The sequence below is a fragment of the Bombus terrestris genome, chromosome 1, assembly GCF_910591885.1.
Source record: "Bombus terrestris chromosome 1, iyBomTerr1.2, whole genome shotgun sequence".
NCBI classification, from domain to species: Eukaryota; Metazoa; Arthropoda; class Insecta; order Hymenoptera; family Apidae; genus Bombus; species Bombus terrestris.
Genome location: NC_063269.1, coordinates 15,518,445 through 15,524,401, shown reverse-complemented (window position 1 = coordinate 15,524,401; position 5,957 = coordinate 15,518,445). Strand labels below are relative to the sequence as shown.

Below are 5,957 nucleotides of genomic sequence, written 5' to 3'. Positions count from 1 at the left end.
TGAACAATGCGGCCAGCATTTTTGGACAGACCTCGCAAGCGCGCCGCGTTCGCTTATGGAAATTCGATACGAGCAAGCGAATGGCAACTATTCAGACTATTTCAGAGATTTCGATTAGTCGAAGAATTAGGAATGTTCGATAAGGGGAGGAAAGTGTGGTTAAAGATGGCCACTTGATGGGTGGAAATGGAAAATTGAAAAGCTACTACGAAGTACTTACGGTGAACCTTGAAGGAACTAATTAATTTTGTTTTTTTCTAAATTTCTTAATTTCATTTCCCGGGTACACGAGCAACTTCTCGAAAAATCAATGTCTTGCTTTTGTAGCGGTACATGACGAGTCTGAGGACGATGCGAATCGAGAGCGACTCATGTTGTTGTTTTGCCTCGGGACATTGACACCGTCTTGACATACAAAACGATAAACAAACGATTGTAACGATAAACAAACTCAGGGCAAAACAATGTCGCCGCTACGTGCAACAACCAATCGAAGTTGAATTTAAACTTTCCGGTGCTCCCCGACCAGTATAAATAAACGAACACGATCGTTAAATCAATCAGTATTGCGCAATCTTATAGCGAATTAGTATCGAGCGAACGTACTCGCTACCGTGTATACTTATATCCAGCAAAACTGAGCAAACGACGACTAACTCTGCATCGCAGATAATTTCAAATACATTTGACTACACTAAATATCAACTCGTCTCACCACTATATACACCAATATGTTTAATCATCCTCCATACTTCCATTTATATTAGAAGTTATATTAGAAGAAGCTAGTACGAACAGTACTGTTTGAAAAATAATTTTGAAAAAATTGTGCATGGTTCAACATAGTATTCGTATAATTCGTATAATACACGGACTCCCACTGTACTTCAATCCAAGAGACGAATAATAAATTAATAATATAAATTAGTATGGGAGAATAAGAAAAGACAAAATGCTATAAATTACACGAAACTGAGGACGATAATATAAAGTAATTATCGGTTTTGTAAAGTAAAAGAGTATATGAATATGAAAAGAAAGTTGTTAGGAATATAATGCCACTTTCACTGCAACAATTGCAAAATCACTCCGAGGCAATTTTTCCGCGTTTTCTATCTCAGACGAGCAACTAGCAAGCGTTTAATTAACTTATTCATTCCGGCACGTTGCCCCTAATTAAACGTGAACTGTAACACCTCGGTGTGGCCGAGCGAAAGCCTTCATTGCGGTAAGAGAGATCCGATAAGGCTGTGGAAGCGGGCTTTAATGAATGGAGAACGCGCCTCACCTTTTCGTCCGACGTTCTCTTATGTACCGAACCGAAAGCATATATTCGTATCGTGCCACTCCATCGGGGGCCATCGTTGCTCCTCATTTTTTTCTTTCCCTTTTCTTTTTTGTACGGATTTCAGAGTGCCCCGATGCCTTCAAGCAGATTGAACGGTTTTCGCGTTGCTTCTGTTTTCTGCCTCATTACCGTGACTCGCTCTTGTCACGAGCATTCGAATAGCTGATTTCCTGGAAATTGTAAATCTTCAACGATTTCGAACCTTTGATTAATTTTAGAAAAAGCAACTTTCTTTTCGCACTGAAATACGTTTCTTATGGTATTGAGTATTACATTGTTAATTAAAGAATAGAAGTTAATTCGTCATTTAGATTATTATTCTCCTGGATATATTTAGTTATGTATAGTAATTATTTCCATTTCATTTTTCGTCTGTTAAAACTGAATAGATTATTCCGGTAAACTAGCACGCTTGCAAGGAAAAAAGCGAATCACTTGAAACTAATTCCTTTACTAATTTCTATTTCAGCGATTATAGAAGTTTCTGCCTAATGTTTGGGAAACAGACATATCTTTTACTAAGCAATGTAACATCATAGTGTGAATAGGAATTTGGAAAAAGGAATAGGTTAAGTATAATCTTTAGGATAGAGCATGTAATTCGATTCATAATAGGATCTTAATATTTGAAATTCAATAGATTATTGAAAAGGAAAAGTTTTCTTATCTTGAAACATATTTAATTTCTCGTTAAATTCGAAAGAATTAAGAGATGATTCTGAAAGAATTAGAAAACTTTTCAACTGCCTTCTTACAAAAATTACTCTTCTCCCGAGGTTAGCCTAAACATGTCTCAAATTCAAAAAATCGTAGAAAAGTGAAGAGGAGAGACGGCCATGGACGTGTCGAACTACTCCACCTTGTTTGCGAGAAAGGGGGAAAGCGAGAGCCATTCGTTGGAGACTCGGGCGACGAAGAAAGCATTGAAGAGGAAGAGGGAACATATGGGGTGAGAAGACGGTTTGAAAAGGCGTGGAGAGGTGTTGTAAGATAGAGAAGGCGGCAGGAAACAGAGCGAGAAAGTAAAGAAGGGCTAAGAGAGGGTCAAACGAAAAAGAGACAGAAAGAAAGCGGTGCAACGAAGAAACTCGACAGGGGTATAGGCTTATTGATTCCAGAGGGTTCGTGTTTCTCTCTTTCTCGTCATTCCTTAATGCTGTCTACGTTTGTCTTTGTTTCATTTCTCTTTCCGCTTCACTTTCCATTCGTACCTCCAGCCTCCGAATGTAAACGTGTGCGTATGTTTATGCGCGTTCAAGAAACACGTGTCAGAGGTTACGCAAACAGAATGATTGATACATTAGCCGGCCGGCTGCCCTCTCGCCTTATCTTTTATTCCGTTCGGTGAATTGATTTCCTATGGCACGGAGGGGAGGCTAAGAACGGCCGCACGGGGATGGCTGGCGCGTGTAATGAATCGAGGATTCTTTCATTCTCCTTTATGATGATCGAACCCGTGCGGAACGCTCTAACGTGCGATTCGATGCGAATCTATCCCATCGATAATTAACTGCTGTTGCTCCTGTCACGAGTGGGAGTACAAGCGATTTAATCAAAGCTTAACACATGAAACCCTCGATCGAGAGTATAAAATATACACGAAGAATTAGGTAAATAATGAATAGGGTATTACCTTTCGAAATCTTAGATTATACAGAACACATACGTTTAATATTACAATGATAATCTGATTAATTATGTAGATTAAATTTAATTAAATATACAGATGTAATGTCTCTATTGTATTTATTGTTACTCGACGACATTATTTTTAAAAATAGAGTAAATATACTTTTTACAAAATATTTCGCTTTAGAAAAAACAAAAAAGTATATGCAGACACATGCGTTTTTATTCGACGCATTGCGTCCGCTATTTGATCGGTAGGTTTCGTAGCGGATTGAATTACTCTTGATATTGCTGTTCGAAACAGAATTACAAAAAAAAAAAGGGAAGTAACACGAAAAAAATACAGGTGAATCCCGTCGACGATTGTTAGTGCCGTTTGGTCCTCTGCACAATCAATATCGGTTCCCATGGTGATACCCCCCTCGTTGGTATCTACTTTGTTGTACTCGCATTGATCTTAAATCACTCGTAGCATCGTACGATCGTTCATTAGGACAACATCCATCGAACACGTACTTTATCGTACACACGAGCACGCTAATAAATACACTCAGCCTGTAATGGAGAAAATAGAGAAACAAAAGTGCTACATGAGTAGTCATTAAACAATTCGTAAGAATACACATCCTTTTTATATCATTTTACCAGAAAATCACTCGAACCACGATCGAAGGTATTTTTCATGATTTTAAAGTTCAGAGAATTCTGACTGTTTTGGAAAATTTCGTACAGTTCATACACAGAAAGAATCGGTCTATGTCTCGTGATACTCAATTTTCTATCCGCACGTGTTATTTTGCAAGCCAGGTTCAAACACCGGACAACAAGACAATGTCACTCGTGCTACATACATTTTAACGAGGACTGAATAATGTTTACTTATTAAGATTAAAATATTCATTACAACGAACGTACTTAAGAATGCCATATATTTACACAAAATTCTCCAAAAATTCGAAACTTGTCAATGAAACCTCCGAGTCTTAGTATAAACCGGTTACAATCGATTTTGCTAGTAAATAGTATGCATTTAAGAGAACAATTCACGAAACGAAGCTTCACGTTCCAACTATTTCTCCTCGATAATAAGTGACGTATTTAACGAAGGAATCGTGGTTCTCATGGAGTCCACTTAGGAATGCGAGAGTTCCATGGTGCTCCCGTATCGAGACAACGTTTCGAAAGAGAAGTCGAACCTGAGGAAAAAACGGCAGACTCGGGCTACGGCCGTGGAAGCGTCAGCGCACGTTGCCGTGCCGGCGTTACAGCCGGACGGACGTGAAGCGTTTTGTTATTCAAATGGAGGCAAAGCGAAGCGCGCGCGATATCTTTCCCGATATCGGCTCGTCCCATCTAGTCCACGGCTATTTTTGCCACGATGCGTCCATGCACCGAACCAACCAGTCGTCTAACAGATCCGAAGTAAGTAGCGATCGTACGCCTATGCGGTGTACAAGATCGATAGATGTTATCCTATCGGCCATCGAGAGGAATCGGCTAGGAAGGAACGTTCTTTCGTTTCGATTCCCCGCTCTTTTGCTTGGGCATCCGGAAAAAATATGGTCCCCTCTGTTAGACAGAGGGTAGAATTAATTTTAGTTGAACAACTTTGACTGATAACAGGATAGAACAAGGTGAGATTTGGATCGGAAAGATATTTGATATTTGCCTTGTAATTCGTCAAAATCTCTGATATCTTTGAGCGATTTACCTTTGAAAACACATTGTTTAACTTGTTATTAGTGGCATGATAAATAGTGAAATATATCGTACGCTTGGACTGACAGTGCTCATCGAAAGCAATGAAATTCGTTCGATGTTAATAGTCTTAATTGTAATTATCGTAATTCAAATAACATTACCACAGGATAATATTTACGATGTCTTTTTATTTTTTCGTTATTATAGCAAAGACTAATGGTGCCTCATAATATACGACAAATTTAATTATTCTGTGTAAAGTTGAAGATTGAATTTCAAGATATTAGAGAAGATATTAGATAGCTCTTAAGTAACTGAAATAACCCTATCTTACTGTATCTTAAATTCCTACACTGATTTAACGTCGAACGTTGTTTTTTATTGTTTCTCAAATGAAACGGTTTTTTAAGTAGAGTTTCCACTTCCTGTGGTAAAAGATCGTCGAAGCGAATATATATAGCTTGTTTGTGCGATGTTTATGAAAAGAGAGCACGAGAAACGAAGGTAATGAAAATTTCATCGGCGATACGTTTCCTTCGTCCCCTCTATCTAGACAAGATTATATCTTGCGCTAAATTGATATCACCGTCGCTGAATGATCCCCCTGGCAAGCGCTACGTTTAATTCCACGGGTATCACTCCGATCCAGAGATCGCGGAATGCAAAATACACGTTTCACAGGTTCTCGTGCTCGTCGTGGAACTCTTTTCCTCCATCGATACAGACAGCATCGAGCTTGTCTTCCGATCCTCTCACGGACGTTTCTCCATCGATTTATCACCTATACTTAGCTGTCCTTCGATTGACAATTCCAGGGCCATCAATTTCACAAAGAATCATTACGGACGATGAGAGGATAAGATATTTCAATAACATAATATTAACCTTACCGTCTTGTTGCTTGTGTGTGTTCGAACCATTTTATGACTTCGATGTGCTGGTATAATATAATACCTACGTAAATGTAACTTCAAGTATGATTCTTTAGATGTGTGCTGGTAGGCTGTGTGTGATTTGTTCAGGTTGACTGATTGAAGAACGAGCGGATGAATTTGCAATTAAATAAATAAAGGTATAAATATAAGTTTATGCTGATCTAGATCCTTACTCTCTTAGTGTTATAATACAATAGAATCGATAGGGAGTCATATATTAATAGCAAAGGACATTACCAAAAAAGACAACCTTGTTGCTCCAGCTAAAGGCTACAAGGAACATAAATAGAAATCTATTTAGACCTTGCAACCCAAAACATAATGTATATTCAAGGGCACAATAA

The 5,957-nt window shown here is 38.4% G+C and overlaps 1 long non-coding RNA gene across 1 annotated transcript; it reads left to right on the top strand.

Moving 5' to 3' along the window:
* The first annotated feature begins 575 nt into the window (after positions 1–575).
* On the top strand, positions 576–3,067 carry LOC125385395. Its single transcript, XR_007224597.1, has 3 exons — positions 576–991; positions 1,818–1,916; positions 2,162–3,067. It is a non-coding gene; the product is annotated as an uncharacterized LOC125385395 (long non-coding RNA).
* The last annotated feature ends 2,890 nt before the right edge of the window (positions 3,068–5,957 follow it).